Below are 18,753 nucleotides of genomic sequence, written 5' to 3'. Positions count from 1 at the left end.
GGCTCAAATTCAAAATTGTTATGTCTTGAAGACTGAAGCAGTGATTACAGGTCCTCCCTGTTCTGTTTCATATTCCTGCTGCATTATTTTGGGAAGCTTTCTAAAGATTCTCTCCAGAAGGGACTTGACCAAATAATTTCCAACCAGAAGCACTATGGACTACTGATCTGAGCTCCTTCTGTCCTTTTTGGGAACGGTTTCAGACAACCAAGGGCAAGTGAAGGGGCTCTCTGGAAGTTGGGAGAGGGGAATCATACCCCCTGCCTCCCAGCTGCTCCAAATACACTACCACCAGGCACCTGCCTTGAGGAGAATCATTTCATGATCAAGAATCATCTTCAATCTTTCGCTGGCAGTGAGATGATTACATTGTGCAGGACTTGGAGTGGCCACAGTCAGAGAAGAGGTGAGGTAGCAACACCTGCCTCGGTGACTCTGGCCCGAGCCACTGGCCAGTGCACATGCCTAGCAGCAGCAGCAGAAGAAGAAGCAACCAACCACAGCCCTGCATGAAGAGCTGAGGCGCTGTGGCGCCCCACAGGAGTCCAGTCCTGGCCAGCCTGGAGGAGAAGTCCCCGGAGGAAGGCGGCCCAGCTGGAAGTCCTGGCCATTGTGCACTTCTGCTCGCTCTTTCTGCCTGCCTAACTTTGAGATCAAGGAGTTACAAGCAGCTCTTCACCTAGACGACATAGAGTTTATCAGTGACCAGATAGCCTGCTTGCTTCAGGGCTGTTATCAACAAAGGGATATCACATTTCTTGGTTCCAGAGGTGGCTGATGTAGCCATCCCACTTTGAATAGGATCCTGTAAAACAAAATCAAACCCGGTTGGCCAAAAGAACTTTTTTCCTAATCCCATGCAGAATTTGTGGAACCTTGAAAGCTCATTGTTGCAAGACAATGGAAACTGTAGCTGATCTGAAGGTACTGGGAGAGTGAAGTAGCAAGTTCAATGTCACAGGCTGCTGGTGAGAAACAAATTAAATGCATATGTGAAAGAACAATGCAATGTTATCAAGTGCATCCCATCTATCCCACAGTTAGACAACAAGAACAAAGACAACACAAAACAAGAACAACAAATGTTTATTTTATGAAGGAGGAAAGCAAAGAAGGTTAGCAAGAGGAGGCCCTGCCCAAGGCACAATATTTAGAGAAACACAAACTTCCTAATGTGAAGGAGGAAAGACTCTCAATGAGAACTTCCAAATATCATTCAAGCCCAAACGTAACCCTGAATGCCCCTTCAATAGGTAGTGATGGATACAATGCATGAAGATACCCGAGCAGAAGAGGGTGGTCATGAAGGACAAGGTGATGGGGGTGTAGATGGACATGCGCTTCTCCATGGTCCCCCAGATCAGGCAGAGGTAGGGTCCAGTGAGCTATCAGTTCTGCAGTGGATAATGGCTTAGCTCACCAGTGGCAGGTGTTGGTACATGAGAAGAACCAAAAACAAGCACTGTGTGCCAACCGGCAGGAGGAAATAAAGGAGGTACAAAAGCAAAAGCACCTCTTGCTGGTGGAAGTTCAAGATGGACTTCGGAGAGGGGACATACTCCTGGATTCCCACCATGGAGCCTTCCTCCACTTCAGCTGCCACTGACTCCACTGACTTTGACCTTGATCTGTTTATGAATCTGAGCCATGAAGAATTCCATGAGTAAGAAGAGAGCTAGGAAGATGAAGAAAAAGGAGTACCAAATTCCCACTGCAGGACTGCTAAAACTTTTTCCAAAACAATCAAGCAAGGACAGGTGATAGTGCCACGGCACCAGAAATCTCCATGGATGGGGGACCAGGGCATGCAGACCACACCGCAGTGAAGCCAACCCACAGCTGCTGGCACCCCGTAGTAGCCAGATTTGTCACTGGCCAAAGAGTAGAATACAGGGGTCGTTCCCGCCACTGCGGCTGCAGCCATCTGCTCGGCTTCTCAGGGGACATTGTAATCTGAGACCAAGAGAACTCTGACCACACCTCAGGAAGGGGGAGAGAGGGAGAGAACACAGGGTCAGAACATGAGAGCAGGTACCCAAAATCCCAAGCACGTCTGAAAAGCCTGCTCACGTTTTAGATCCCCCACCAGCACTCCGTTTTTACATACAAGCAGTATTTGCACACCCAGGGGATGGTTACTCCTTTCTCCCCACTTCAACCTATGTTAACGGCTGTCCGCCCCTGGACGTGCCGACCGCACTGCAATATATTTATGTCTCATCTCTCCTGCTACATTGAAAGCTTCTGGAGGTCAGGAATCAAACTTGGCTCACATTTGCAGTGCTCATATCCTCCAGCGTAGACCATTACACATAAGTACTAATTAGATATGTTATAGAATTGTACACTTGAAACCTATGTAATTTTATTAACCAACGTCTCCCCAATAAATATTTTTAAAAAATAAAATACACGTTATTAATAAAACATGAATTATTTTTGATATTTTATTTTACAATTTTGAAAATTGATTTTGAGAGAAAGAGGAAGGGAGAGGGAGAGCGAAACATCAGTGTGAATGGAAACTGCTGAGCCTACAGCCTGGGCATGTGCCCTGACCGGGAATTGAACCAGCAACCTTTCAGTGCACGGGACACAGGATGGTGCCCAACCGAGCCACACCAGCCAAGGCTCATTTTTTAGATTCTTTTTTACCAAAAGTGTGGAAACTGATTATTTTTCTATTTTTAATGCTGACAGAAAAGGAAAAAAATGGAAAATGGAAAATTGTGTGCTGTCACTCTAAAGCATACCTGGGTTGTCTGATTCTGTAAGTTGTCTATAACTAAGAGCATTGCTAAATAATTCCTGCCCATAGACATGCAAACAAATTCTGTTCAGGGGGAAACAATCAAAAACAAAACAAAAAGAATTTTGGCTCTATTTGCACATAAATTACAATATTCCTGACCTATTCTTAGGAATCTCCTTTGACCTAGTTGTAACACTTCACTAGTTTCCTCATGAATGAATTAAATAAAATTTTTAACATAAAGTTGTTATATCTGCATATGACTCGTGATTTTACCTACTTTTGAAAATTTTCTTTTAATGCCTGCATAAAACTAAACCATCCTTTAATGGCTGATCTGCATGAGCCTTGAGTTTTTGCATCAGCCACACACGCCTAGCTGTTTTCAGACAACAGTGTCAAAGAGACTTTTGAGGCAGCCCAGTTTGGTGACCTTTCAAGCAACCTAACACAGGAACTTTCTAGAAGCTTTATGGTAGCCGCCTCATTCAGAAGCCTCTTGATTTTCCTGTTCTGTTTGAGTTGGCCTGGAACTTCTTAACAGACATTGTCATAGTCATTTGGCTGCTCTTAAAAGGCTGTCTATACCCCAAAAGCATAATTCAGGGGGAAATACACATTAAGACCCTCATATTCTAACTCTCACAGAGAAGAGTGAGATAGTGCTCAAGCATTGCCATGTGGGGTTATATATGCGTATTTAAATTAAAGTCATAAGAAGCTTCATGCTGGTGTCTAGACAATAGGTAGAAGGAAGTCATATTTTCTTCAAGGAGGACCCCACATGGTCAAGTAAGTCATAGAGACTCAAAAGATCACATCCTGTGGTAATGTGTGAAGATGCAGGTGGTCTGAGTTATGCCAGCATCTCTGCATTCTCCCAGCAAGCCATTACCATATCATCATCTATGAATTGACATTGAATATATTGGCCATCTCTACAACTGGATACACACATCTCGGGGGTCAGGACAGCCTTCTGTTTTTGTATGTGTTCAATGTGTGAGTACAGTAGTACATGCACATAATTTATAAATATACATATATTCAGGTTGAAGGTCCAACTTTTTTTCTCATAAGATATGCAGTCAAGATTAGAAAACAGTAGGATATATCATGAAAACATCTTGCTATTGGGTTTCCCAGGTATCCTCACCAAAATGGTATTGACGTTGCATTTACTGTTGCCTAAAGGTGTTTACAAGGTTGTAGTCCCTTGCAGCCATAGAGAAGTGGGGGAGAATGACTATTGAACTCCAAGACAACCTGGTCCCTCTGATCATGGCACAGCCATCCAAGAAGTAGTACCTGACAAGACCCTTCCCTTTTTGGCAGACACAGCATGTTAAATAGCACCTAACTGTGGGTCAAATAGCACAATCTTTGGATGGAAGATAAATAGCAATGAAGGGGTGTAACATAGGCAGTTTTTTTTCTAGTTAAAACACTTATGCAAAGCTGAGAGGATGGACAGCAGCATAGCACACTGAAAGGGGTCCATGTCTTACGTTAATTCCCCTCATCTGACATCTGGCCCAGCAGGAACTACATAATACTGTCTCAGAGCCATTTAAAAGATGTGATTCATCAGAGAGAACCTGGCTTCTGGCAACTTCAGGGAAGGTTAGAGGGCCCATAAAGTGGCTGTTTATGTTTAAGGTTTAAATATGCTCAATGGCTTGTTCATTACCTGACCAGAAAAATGTTTTATTTATCCTCTGTTAGCCCCCATTCTTCCTACCAGTTCCTGCTAAGTTTAAGAACACATCTGCAACAAGCTTTGAGTTACTCTTATATGTTTGAAAAGTGCACTGGGGGCCTGGCCAGCGTGGCTCAGAAGTTGAACATCGACCTATAAACCAGGTCATGGTTCAATCCCCAGTCAGGGCACCTGCTTGGGTTGTGGGCTCAATCCCCAGTGTGGAGTGTGCAGGAGGAAGCTGATCAATGATTCTGCATCATTGATGTTTCTCTCTCTCCCTCTCCTTTCCTATCTGAAATCAATGAAAATATATTTTTTTAAATGCATTGGATAAGTTCCTACATCCGGCTCAACTGCCATCCCCACCACAAGAACAATGGCTTGTTTGACCCTCCCCAACCCATCAGAGCTGAATGTAATATTCACCACTCATTTACTTCTGGGTTTTTCATTTTTTTGTTTTGTTTTTGTTGATGTTTTGTTTTGTTTTTTTATCCTCACCTGAGGATATTTTTTTCCATTGATTTTTAGAGAAAGTGGAAGGAGGGAAGGGTTGGGGGTGGGGGAGAGAGAGAGAGAGAGAGAAACATCAATGTGATAGAGAGACATCGATTGGCTGCCTCCCACATGCACCCCCAGTGGGGCCCGGGATTGAACCTGCAACCCAGGTACACACCCCTGAGCAGGAATTTAACCCACGACCAGGGTACAGGCATCAGTAAATTAGAACATAACTCTAGCTGGATCTACGTGGCTGCTCCTTAAAGGGGTGCTGGGAAATCCACCACATTGCAGTCCCTCCCTCTAGGGTTTGACTTTTGTACTTTTGCTCCTTATTGATGGTGCTAAACTCTTTAATTTATTATTTACTTTTGTCTATAAATATCAAGATTTCTTGTTTTGGAAGCTTTTCTTCTGTTATTAATATTTATATTATCCCTATGAGTTTAATATTCTATGATCTTCAAATAAGACTTAAGTTCCTTTTTGTATAATTTAGATGACATCTCCATTTTTTCTACTTGACTCCATCTCTAGTAAAACCTGAAAAATACTAGGCAAATGTGTAGGTTTTATGGTGTCTGTCCTCCAGGAAGAAAAAAAGGGGGGTGGTCATAACCAAATATCCTATGTCTGCTTGCTTATATAGAGCCATATTAGTGACTAAGAGCAAAGGCTTGGTGGAACAAAACCGCACTATTGTAGGTTTAGTATATTTAACCACCTGGCGGAGTGATACAGTTCAAAGTGAAAGAACCATGGGTCTGTTTGAGTCCCCCAAACCACTGACCTAGAGAAACGATGAAGATCCCAGACCTTCCCTGGAGAGAAAGGTTGCACTGCGTTTCTGGTAAGACAGAAGAGAAATCCTATAACCTTCCTTCTGAAATTAGAATTCTTAAAAGAGCGAGCCTTCAAGGGGCCAAACAGGAAAGCTTACCCCCAGCCACGGCTGAAGCAAGGGCAGGAGGTTCAACTCCACAGCAGAAGATTGGAGCAGTGGCGGAGAGGAAGGGAGCTTGAGGAGCTGAGATTCCTGGTGGCAGAGCAAAGAGCTTCCAGGAGAGTAAGCAGAGCATCCTGTGTGGGAGTGACAGCGTCACTGGTCACCCCAGAATTACCTGCAGTGAAGAACTGGTGTCTCTCAAAGTGCAGGAGCAGCAGCTACTTGTGCCTCATAGAAAACACTGTCTGGATATTCGTCCCCAACATAGATGGAGGTGCTAGCACTTCCCAGCCAATAGACACTTATGAAAAAGAGATACCAACTTCAGTCTATTTTAGATGGACTGTGCACTAATGTATTTCCACCCTTGATTGGTGATATGAGGAAAACAAGTGCTCAGGAAGTGCTTTTATGGCTCAGAAAAAAGCATCAGCTCCATTTCTCTTACCTGAGGTGTGATTTTGGAAGGAGCTTCTTGGCACTTGGGTAAGAGGAGAGGGAAGCTAAGTTAATAATTACGTACCAAGGGCCCACTATTCCATGAAACAGGCATTTTTGTGACTTCTAAATAAAGACGCAGCATTGTAAAGGACTGAAAGATAAAATCAGTATATTCCTGCCCTCAAGAAGTTTACAGTGTCGTGGGGAATGGAACAACTACATGATACATTATATAATTACATTCTCATATAACTACATTTTTATACTGAGCATAACACATATCACACAAGAATATAATACTTTGGCTAAGAGGAAGAGGAGGTCACAAGTTTTTGAGAAAATCAAAAGTAGTGTTTGGACCAACTGAGTATATCAAACAGATTTGAGTAAGGACATTTAAGAAATGATTTCAGGAGCCCACACGAGAGGCAATAAGATTTTAAACGAGAATAGTGCCAATGAAACATAAAGGAGGGACTAGATTTGTGGAATGCTGCATATCTAGCTTCTCCAAGATTTGTTGACTAATTATGCATGAGGTGACTGAGAAGGAGGAGACAAAATGTTTGAGCACTGGGAATTGGGACAATGGAGGTGTGTATGTTTTGCAGAAGTGTAGAAAGATAAATGGAGGCATGTTTGAAAAATTTAAGAGTTTATTTGAGCATTTATCCATTCCAACCTTGCAGCTCATCGGACAGGAACTAGGGGAAAGAGAAAGTGTGGAAGCAAAGTAAAAAAAAAAATTGATTGGCTATAGATCAAAGCTTAATTGGCTGTTTGTGATTGGTTGTCCTTAGGTTTCAATGTTATAACCTTGAGGCACTCACAGGCTTAGATTTTGGGTTGCTTACACAGGCCTCCACAGCATGAGAGCCACCTCAGCCTTATGGCCTGCTGTTGATTTAACTCAACGGAAGGGGGATAAAAGGAAATGAGGTGGAAGATGGCAAGCTTACTTCCTGAGATGCTGCTTTAAAAGCAGTAGAGTATATTACATAGGGTATGGCCGTCTTGCCTTAGTTTCCCCAGTGGAGATGCCTATCTCTGGATTCTGTCTATTTCGGTCACATCCCAGGTTTGTAGATACTCAGCACAGCCTAAATAGTTGTGCCTTCAAAGCCAGGGCTTATGGTAGTATTCATGCCACCGCCACTCACCACCTCCACCCTGTCACCTCCTTATTTAGTGTTGGCTTCCTGTAAGTAACTCAGACGCCTGCAGTTTTACTCTCCAAAACATGCTGACAAGATGGAGAGAAGCCTGCTCAGCTGGAATGCAGAAATACTCCATTATGGACGCTTTGCTTGCAGAGACTCAGGCTCAAACCACACATTATCTATCTTCCGCACTTTCTTTTCTTCTCAGCACAACCTGAAAGTACCTGATTTGGATGCTGGAAAAATAAATTCACATCTCAGAACACCATTCTCTATAAATCAAATGAGACATTCTTACTAAACTGAGTCTCTTCAATTCTTTACATTTTACACATGTCAGCATAGAATTGCCTCAATCTTACTGCCTCTACACTTATAAATCCATTCTCATTTCTGACAGCTCTTATTTACTTGGATTTATATTTACTGTTCCTTACCATTTTTTGATATGTATTGTTTCCTATTTACAAAAGCACTCATCACAATAATAACTTGATTTGGAAACTAAGAAAAAAGTATAGAGAAGAAAATATAGGGTGTCCCCAAAAATGTATACACACACTTTGAATAATTATAAAGCCAGTGTTTATTAAAATATATTTCATTTCAAAATTGAGCTATCCACTGTTACAGTATACATACATTTTTGGGGACACTCTGTATATGACTTGTCCTCTCACCACTGTTAACATTTTGGGTTATTCTTTTTCCTTTTATGCACATTTTAATTTTAAAACATAGCTGGCCCGAAACTAATATAAAATAACATTAAATGTAAACTGTAATTGAAAAATTAAAAAGAAAGTAAAGGAGAAAATATAGCTTGGATTTAAAAATTGTACAGAACTTAAATAAAGTTACTCTAAGAAAAAAGAAAAAAAAGAACTAGAAAAATAAATGGCACCTGAAAAACATTCATTTAAAAAAATATATTGCTACAGAGAAGATGAAAATTGTGACCTAATCCTTTATAATGAATTTGAAAGCCTTACTAGTTTAAACTAGAACTTAGAGATATAAAACATGTGAGGACCAATATGCTGTGGGATATTGAATCCTCCATTCGTTGACAGGATATCAGTTACAAATATTTAAAGATTTAGAGGTTCTGTCTGGCCTCCAGGCTGTACAGCTAACGCTAATATAATATTGAATATCAACCCTAATTGAAATTTTTTTAATTTAAAAAAGATTGAGAATTATCCAAAGCAAGAAACAAGTGCAGTGCATAACTAGCGACATTGTGCCTGATCTTCTTCCTCTGTAAAATGAGATGCTAATGAGCTGGCATGGGAATCCAATGCAAAAGCTGAAGACTGTGTTTGGCATAGAGAGGGTCTTCATAAATGCAACCTATATGTGACCAGTCCTTGGGGAGTGCAATATCAGGGAAGCAAGAGTGAGGGGAAAAGGAGAACTAAGACAAAGAAAAAAAGGGAGGAAGAAAGGAAGGCAAAGAAGGAAAGCAAACATGAGATGATACAATAACTGAGCTGGCTACAGCTTCTCAAGAAAACCTTGATTGGTGGGCCATATGGAACCACTGCATTTGTAAACAGCTCCTTTGGGCAGCTCCTTGTTTGGGCCTGGTTGCTAGACCTGCTCAGGTAGCTCCTACAGTGGCTGATGCAGCGAAGCTCAAGCCAAAGCCTGGCCCTCGCTGCCAGATGGTCAGGACAGCAGGCAGTGTTGGACGAGACAAATGTGACAACTCTCAGGGCTTTGCCACCTGAGACAGGAAGCAGGGCTAGTGGCCAAGGGTCTGAGGAAAGGGTGGGTAGTTCTAGGTGGATGGGTGCGGGAAGCCACCGCTTGCCTATACACGAAGGCACCAAGGAACGCAGAAGGCCAATGGACCTTGGGCATTAGCAGGGCTGACCTAAGTGGTGGCTCAAGGCAATTCCCTAACCTGATGATCCTTTTACTGTTTACCAAACTTTACCTTTGATATGCATATATGCATTGCTAACAGGCAAATGTGTATTCAAGTAAATAAAAGGCAGACCAGGCCAGAAGTAGACGTGCTCTTCACAAAAGAGACACCACCTGGCCCCCACCCCTTAATAATTCATATTTCTGTCTAGTGTTTTCATTTGTGTGTCGACCCCTCCTTCAGATCCTGAATCCAGCAGCGAAAGTCGCAGCAGATGGGAAAGGACATAAAGTGGGCCCGGTGATTTTTTAAAGTATATTGTTTTATTGATTTCAGAGAGGAAGGGTGAGGGAGAGAGAGATAGAAACATCAATGATGAAAGAAAATCACTGATCGGCTGCCTCCTGCACACACCCCCCCGCCCCACTGGGGATTGAGCCCGCAACCCCAGCATGTGCTCTTGACCAGAATCAAACCCAGGACCCTTCAGTCCACAGGCCTACACTCTATCCACTGAACCAAACCAGCTAAAGTGGCCAAGTGCATTTTTAATAAAAAATATTTTACTTGGCAAGGTAGATCAGTAGGTAAGAGCATCATCCCTATATGCCAAGGTAGTAGGTTCCAACACCAGTTAGGACACATACAAGAATCAATCAATGAATGTATGAATAAATAGACCAACAAATCTCTCTCTCACTCTCTCAAATCAATCAAGAAATAAAAATATTTGTGTTGCCCTAACCGGTTTGGCTCAGTGGATAGAGCGTCAGCCTGTGGACTGAAGGGTCCCAGGTTCGATTCCAGTCAAGGGCATGTACCTTGGTTGCAGGCACATCCCCAGTAGGAGATGTGCAGGAGGCAGCTGATCAATGTTTCTCTCCCATCGATGTTTCTAACTCTGTCCCTCTCCCTTCCTCTCAGTAAGAAATCAATAAAATATTTTTTAAAAAAATTGTGGTTAATTCTAAATAATAGCCAAAGAACATAGAAATAATGAGTCAGACCCAAGAGAAAATTGGAACCAATTTAAGGATCAAATATATGAGGCTGAATGCGAGAGGAAGAAATAAAACCCTGAAAACTCCACAGAGAAGAATATAAAGGAGAGACTGAGGAAATAAGCCTGCATTATGACTGCCCAGGCTCTGCGCATGTTTGCCCTGAAGGGCTCCTCCTCCACTAAGAAAAAATTAAAATTATATTTCACAACTTTGTTAATATAAAAATGAATATATTAATATTATATGTTAAAACACTTCTTTTACCTAAAATTTTACTTTTTTCTTCTGATTAAAAAGAAAAATTTAAGCCCAACTGGTGTGGTTCAGTAATTGGGCATCAACCTATGAACCAAGAGGTCATAGTTTGATTTCTGGTCAGGGCATATGCTGGATTTCGGGCTCAATCCCCAGTGCGGAGCATACGGGATGATTCTCTCTCATCACTGATGTTTCTATCTCTCTCTCCCTCTCCCTTCCTCTCTGAAATCAATGAAAAAATTTTTTTAGTGAAAAAGTAGAACAATGTCTTGGGCCCAGAAAGGATTATGGGTCCCAGGAACCACCTCTACTAAGCCTTTGTGAGCCCTGAGAGCCGGAAACAGAGCTCCAAAGAAGAATGAGCAACAGGGCTCAGCCGTGAGCCAGCACCGTGAGGGCAGGTGCTTGCTCATCTTTGTGTCCCTAGCACCACACCAGGATAAATTCGCTTATTCTCTAAATATTCAGTGAACCCCTACTCTGTGCCAGGCACTGTGCTAGGAGCTGGGGATACAAAGATAAGCAAGATGCTGCCCTTGTCCTCCAAGATGGTTCCAGTGCCAATGGGGCCATGTCTATTAGGAATCTCTTCAGTTGTGAGGGAAAATCACATGCATAAAAAAAGAAAGCTGAGGTTTAGTAAAAAGTATATCAGCTCACATAAATGAAAATGTCTCTGGCAAGAGCTGGTTTCCTGCCAGACTGAATATAGGGATCAAGTGATCATAACAAAACAAACGTTAAGATCTCACAGGCCTGGCACAATTCTGAGCATTTTACATGTTTCCATTCATTTAGCTCCATTTTGCCCAGGAGAAAAGTGCAAACTCAACTTCTCTCCGTTTCTTGGCCGTTCCTTCTAGTATGTGAGGTTTCCTCTCAAGTCTTCACAGTGGCCCTGAATTTATTAGAATTGGTTATGAGAGAAAATTTCACAAGAGTTATGAATAAAGAATTTGCAGGACTTGGAGACTCGTTGGCTGTAGGGATGGGGTTTGATGGGGGTGAAAGTTCAGGTCTTTGGTTGTAACCCTTTCTAAAGTGAATGCAAAAGAGAATCTTGACGTTTGAGAAAAGATTAGTCGCAGTTTTGGATTTAGTATGTCAATTGGATACTCAGATGACTATGTTTTTCATCCCATCATGTCATTCTAAAAAGTCACTTGAGCCCTGGCCAGTATGGCTCAGGTGGTTGAGTGTCATCTGGGGCACCAAGAGCTCATGGTTCAATTCCCAATTCCTGGTCTGGCTACATGGGCTTGATCCCCCATAGGGGATGCACAGGAGGCAGCCAATAAGTTTCTCACTCTCTCCCTCTCCCTTTTTCTCTCTCTAAAATCAATTAAAACATGTATTTTTAAAATAATAATAAATTAAAAAGTCACTTGAGAAAGTGAAATAAAAATATATAATACAACAGGTTAAAAAATAAACAGAAGAGAAAATCGGGTTAGAGAGAAGATCATTTCTGCTCCAGAGACCTCCTCTGTGATCACTACCTCTCCTGCTGGTTCCTTGTATTTCTCTCATTGCAGCACTTATTTAAAACTTTATTACAATTGCCAGTTTAATGTAGGTTCCATGAGGGTGGCCTCCCTGCTTGTGTAATACACCATCTGTCTCCATCGTGTAGCACAACAAATGTCAAATGAATTCATGAGTAAATAAAAACCCCTATGCAGCCCTGGCTGTTTTTTTCTCAGTGGTTAGAGCATTGGCCTTGGATGGAAGATTCCCATTAAGGACACATACCTTAGTTGCAGGCTCGATCCCGGGCCCGGTGGTAGTGGGAGGCAATCAATCGATGTGTCTCTTTCACATCGATGTTTCTCTCTGTGTGTCTCTCCCCCTCCCTTCCACTGTCTCTCTAAAAATCAATGGAAAAACATCCTCAGGTGAGTATTACCAACAACAACAACAACCAAAAAACCCCACAAAAAACTCCTATGCAAACCTCATAACAGACCTTAATAAAAGGGAATTATCATTCACCAGAAATGTAGCTCAGATGTCTTTTTCCATGCACCTTGCCACCTCCTTATCTAAAATGGATATGGGTAGCCCTAACCGGTTTGGCTCAGTGGATAGAGCATCGGCCTGCAGACTCAAGGGACCCAGGTTCGATTCCGGTCAAGGGCATGTACCTTGGTTGCAGGCACATCCCCAGTGGGGAGTGTGCAGGAGGCAGCTGATCGATGTTTCTCTCTCATCGATGTTCCTAACTCTCTATCCCTCTCCCTTCCTCTCTGTAAAACATCAATCAAATATATTTTAAAAATAATAATAATCTACTTATATAAAAACCATGGGTGGTGTTCATCACATACAGATGAACAGCAACCGAGTGGAAGGAAGTCAGTCCTACAGGGGTTGTCTTGGCAACGGCTGCGCCCTCCCCCAAGCTGTTTCCCAGAGCTGTTTCCTGTAAGAGCGGAGTTTGAGGCAGGAACCCGCCCTGGGAGCGTGGAGGCAGATCTTTCTAAAGTGGGCCTCGCCAGCACAGGGTGAACCTGAGTGGGGCGGCTGAAAGGCTTAGAAAAGACAGATAAGAGAATGAAAGCAGGGTCTCAGTGGGACGCTGCTTCTCTGAGAGACCACGCCCACGCCCACAACCATGCCTTTATTTTATAGCAGATGCTATGAGGCAAAGTAAGGGCGTGACCAAGATGTTTACAAACATTCTCCTGGGTTTCAATCCTACTCAACTACATGCACCTGAACTCTATCAAGCCCACATCACTCAGGCACATGGGGCCACGTGTTCCAACTATAGGTTCAAGCTTACAACTACAGCTGTTGGCTATAATTGTGCTGGGTGGGCCCTGCCCTCCAAGCTGGGACTTGCACATGGCAATGAGAGGACTGTACCCGCTCATCAGTCCAAGGCTTGAATCTGTCCAAAACACTGTAGCGGCTCCCCACAATAAAGTTTTAATTCTATTTCTTTGTTACTAATGTTGTGGCCCCACCCCATAACAAAGAAACAAAGGAAATTTTCCCCATCAAATTTCTGAATAGTATTACTCCTTCAGGAATGCCGTGTCATAAATTAAAATTGAAAGTGGGTGCAATCATCATGCTATTGAAAAATCTCAATAGTCAATGGGGTCTTTGTAATGGTACCAGATTTATTATTAAAAGATTATGATCTAACATTATTGAAGCTGAAGTATTAACAGGACCTGCAGAGGGAGAGGCTGTTCTGATTCCAAGAATTAATTTGTCCCCATCTGACACTGGCCTCCCATTTAAATTGATTCGACGACGGTTTCCCATGATGCCAGCATTTGTGATGACTATTAATAAATCACAAGGACAAACTCTAGACAGAGTAGGCATGTTCCTACCTGAACCCATTTTTGCACATGGTCAGTTATATGTTGTTTTCTCTCGAGTTTGAAGAGCATGTGATGTTACAGTTAAAGTTCTAAGTACTTCATCACAAGGGAAATTAATCAAGCACTCTGAAAGTGTTTTCACTCTTAATGTGGTGTACAGGGAGATATTAGAATAAGTTTAATCACTTTATAAATCATTGTTTGCATCACTGTTGTTTTTATATCATGTTTTTGTTGTTTTCATATCATGTTTTTGTCGTTTTTATATCATATCTCTGTTGTTATATCCTTTTGTTACTGTTTATTTATTAATAAATGTATATATTATTTTCATATACATTTTACTAATTTCCTTTCATCTCTCACACTTCTATTATAGAGAAAGGGCAAATAGCAATATTAAAATATCTCTGCTAATTAATTCCCTTTTTAAAAAAATATATTTTATTGATTTTTTACAGAGAGGAAGGGAGAGGAATAGAGAGTTAGAAACATCAATGAGAGAGAAACATTGATCAGCTGCCTCCTGCACACTCCCCACTGGGGATGTGCCCGCAACCAAGGTACATGCCCTTTACCAGAATCGAACCTGGGACCCTTGAGTCTGCAGGCCGATGCTCTATCCACTGAGCCAAACCGGTAAGGGCAATTAATTCCCTTTTAATGTGCATGAATTTTGTGCACCGGGCTACTAGTAATAAATAAAATGGATATGGGTAAACAAAAGCAATTCACAAAAGAATGGCTGAGATTTGACAATATTTCACAAGGCCTGAGATTGAGAGAAAATTCCTAAATAAGGCAGTCCTGTGTATCCTACTCTAATTAGACTCCAAAGGTATGCACATCATAGAAATAAATTTTGTTGTGTAGATATTGCTGAAGGGAGGCCAACTGCCACATGTTAGAAACTATAAAGACAGATTTTGACCTCAGTACAAAGGGAAGTTTCCTATCAGTCAATGTTGTCCAAAAATATAGTTGTCTGAGAGGTAGAGAGCTCCTGTTACGGGACTTTTTCCAGTGTAGGCCCGCTGAGGATAGGCAGCAGATGGTAGAGGAGGTGTAGGTGTTGGTAATGCAGGTAGATTCGATGACTTTTGAGTTCTCTTTGTCACATGGATCCCCGGCACTTAACAGAGGAAGAAGTTTTCTACCAGGAATGTATATATCCTTACTCATGTAGTAGGAATAGCACAGCAGAAAATGGGCATAGAGATTGGATTATCCTGCCCATTGAATTCATCCTATTTCTACTATTCTATTTCCTTACACTTTAAAAAGCCCTGCTGAAACCAGTTTGGCTCAGTGAATAGAGCGTCAGCTTGCGGACTGAAAGGTCCCAGGTTGATTCCGGTCAAGGGCATGTACCTGGGTTGCAGGCACATCCCCAGTGGGAGATGTGCAGGAGGCAGCTGATCGATGTTTCTTTCTCATCGATGTTTCTAGCTCTCTATCTCTCTCCCTTCCTCTCTGTAAAAAATCAATAAAATATATTAAAAAAAAATAAAAAGCCTTGCTTTAGCTTGTCATATTGCAGGATGGAATAAGTTCTGATTAGTTAACTAGATTATTCTAGGTCAGTTAGCAGTTAGATGTCTTAGGGAAATTAATTAATTTGGCTCTCAAATTAATCCATGTTTTCTGAATTTGATCATTACAGATCAGTCCCTCACAGCCTAATCATGCTGGAAGGCATAATAAATCTGTGCATCTGGTCGGAGGAACTGAGAACCAATCTCTGCATATTGATAATTCACCAGTGTGCCTCCCCCTAATTAAAGCAGCCATATAAATGCCACATATCTGGATGACAAGTTGGTATTCTGAGTCAGTGATGGGGAAAATAAGACGTTGGGGGGTGGGGGGGCTACCAATCTGAATCTGTGCCAGTAACCTAATGCACATTCTTGATAGCCTATAATTAAGTCACTGCCCCTTTCTCCACAATCTGGTCTTGCAAGAACGGTTTACCTAAATGCTCACATTTTACAGAGGCCAAAAACCATGAACCATACACAATGCCCAGAGGGGGTTATCAACACTGGCGCTAGGCCAGGCCTTTAGGTGCGGTCTCACTGCCCCATCACAACACACGGGGCTTTTTGCAAAACCGCGAAAGGTTTGCTCAGGATTTGGAGGGAAACAGTCTTCCCTGAGTCACTGTACTATATATGTGGAGCATCTGAAAATAAATAAAAAGGGTTTTTCCTGTATCTCCGGTACTCCTGCGTATTTTTCGGTCGACTGGTAGATTCTGTAACATCAGTATCTCCACTCCCTCTAGTTTATAATCATACTAATAATAACCATAGCAGTAATGATAGAGAGTGCAATGTAACAAAGACAACTATTAAGAAATTACATTTTCAATGTGATTTGTATTATTTGCTGCTGTAGAAGTGTCAGGAAGGAATAAAAAGTATCATCCCGCCTGACCAGAGTGGCTCAGTTGGTTGATTGTTGCCCTAGGCCAGTGATGTGAACCTTTTGAGCTGGGCGTGTCAGCATTTTGAAAAACCCTAACTTAACTCTAGTGTCGTGTCACATATAGAAATTTTTTGATATTTGCAACCATAGTAAAACAAAGATTTATATTTTTGATATGTATTTTATATATTTAAATGTCATTTAACAAAGAAAAATCAACCAAAAAAATGAGTTCACATGTCATAGGTTCGCCATCACTGCCCTAGGGACTGAAAGGTTGCAGGTTCAGGGCATGCATGGAGGGCAGGGGATCATGTTTCTCTCTCACATCAATTTCTCTCTCTCTCTCTCTCTCTCTCTCTTTCTCTCTCTCTCTCTCTCCCTCCCTCCCCCCTTCCTCTCTCTAAGCATGTCCTCAGGTGAGGATTTTAAAAAAAGAAAGAAAAGTATATCCCTCCCACCCAAGTTAGCCAAGCCTTTAGGTTCCCAGTGGTCAGTCTCTGGTCCTTGGTGTGATTTCCAGTGAGCTATCAAGACATTTTATGTGAGAAATGTGCAGCACATTAATTTTGTATGTGGGTCGAAAGCAGATAATCGGCTGGATTTCCAAGGATTTAGAAAAAGAACAAGAATTTATTTTTTCCTTGTGGATGGAGAACCGAGCCTGCCCAGACAAGCCCTTCTGTGATGGCAGGACCTGAAAGCAGTGGCTGCTGGGAAGCTGGTACAGTCTCTGACCTAGACTTGGAAGCCTGCAGGAGCCCTGAGTTTCTCCAGAGGGACCAGAGCTACTACAGAGCTGCCCTCCGTGGAAGGACCTCTGGTTCAGGACACAGAACCGGACAGGCAGGCCTCAGGGTTGGTAGACAAGGCATCAGCCAGGACACTGGTTCCCCAACAGTGGCATCATGTGGTCATAAGAAGCAATAGCAGCAGAGACATGCAAAGTGAGAGATGGGGAGAGGGTGCGATTATAAATCCCCAGTGTTCTCATGGGAAGCCCTCTTTCTCCTGATCATTATCGGTGTGTATCCTTCCTGTTTTCTTCATATCCCATATCCAGAAGGTCCCTCTAGTTCATATGATTACTCGTTTTTATCTGGCTTGGACATTTACTTGTGTATTGCCTATCTCCCCCTACTAGACACACAAAGGCAGAGATCCTGTCTTTCTTACATGCCACTGTATCCCCAGCTCTTAAAATAGTGCCTGGCAGACACTCGGAATTCAGTAAATATTTGTGGAATGAGCGGATGAATGAATTATACAGCTAAAATTAACTGCATTCCAGGCACTGTGCTAGGCACTTATGTCCTGTAATGCTCACATCAGTCCAGTAGGGGTTACACTTATCCCATTTTATAGATGAAGGAACTGAGAAACTATTATTAACCACTGAGCTCTACTGCCCCTCGCCACTCCTGTTTTCCATCCATCCCACTATTTACCTTTTTCCAAGAGCACTTCCTTAAACATCCTCCACTTTTCCTCCTTCAGGTTAGGTTGTGTCTCTTTCCCCTCAACATAACCTGTGTCTAACACTGCACTTACATCCTTCATCATCCTATATAATAAAAGCTTAATATGCTGTGTCTGGTCGTCTGGTTGGCCGTTCAACCAATCAAAGTGTAATATGCTAACGATATGCTAAGGCCACTCAACTGCTCGCTATGACATGCACTGATCACCAAGGGGAAGACGCTCCGACTGGTAGGTGAGCTTGCTGCTGGGGTCCCGCTGATTGGGACTGAGTGAGATGGGCCAGACAAACCTGGAGCCCTCCCATGGTCCCTCCCTGGCTGGCCAACCTCCTGCATCCCTCCCTGCCCCCAGTTGTGCACCAGTGGGGTCCCTCAGCTTGGCCTGCACCCTCTTGCAATCCGGGACCCCTCGGGGGATGTTGGAGAGTTGGTTTCAGCCTGATCCCACAGGCCAAGCAGAGGGACCCCACTGGTGCATGAATTCGTGCACCGGGCCTCTAGTAATTATGTTTGTATTTCTCTAAACTCTGAGGTCCTTGACAGACTCAGAAAGGGTTGTCATCTCGGTGTTCACAAGTCCTAGCATAGAGCCTGGAACACAGGTAGGTACTAGAAAACATTTTCATAGGCAAGGACTGAATGCATGAGTGGATGACCGTGCTCTCATCCCTAGCCAATCCCTCCTGCTTCTCACTTCTGTGAGATGTTCTTGCTTTATGAGGCCCTACGGGGTACTAAGCATAGTATTTGGTGTGAGAAATACAGAAATGAATAAAACGGTCCCTATTGCAAAGGAACCACAGTCTAGAGGTGTGGGATTGGGAGAGAAATTGCCAATAATCAGGATTAGTGCAGTTAGCACTGAGG

Source organism: Myotis nattereri, assembly GCF_964212035.1.
Source record: "Myotis nattereri genome assembly, chromosome: 9".
NCBI classification, from domain to species: domain Eukaryota; kingdom Metazoa; phylum Chordata; class Mammalia; order Chiroptera; family Vespertilionidae; genus Myotis; species Myotis nattereri.
The sequence above is the reverse complement of the archived record's forward strand: the minus strand, read 5'-3'. Positions refer to the sequence as shown.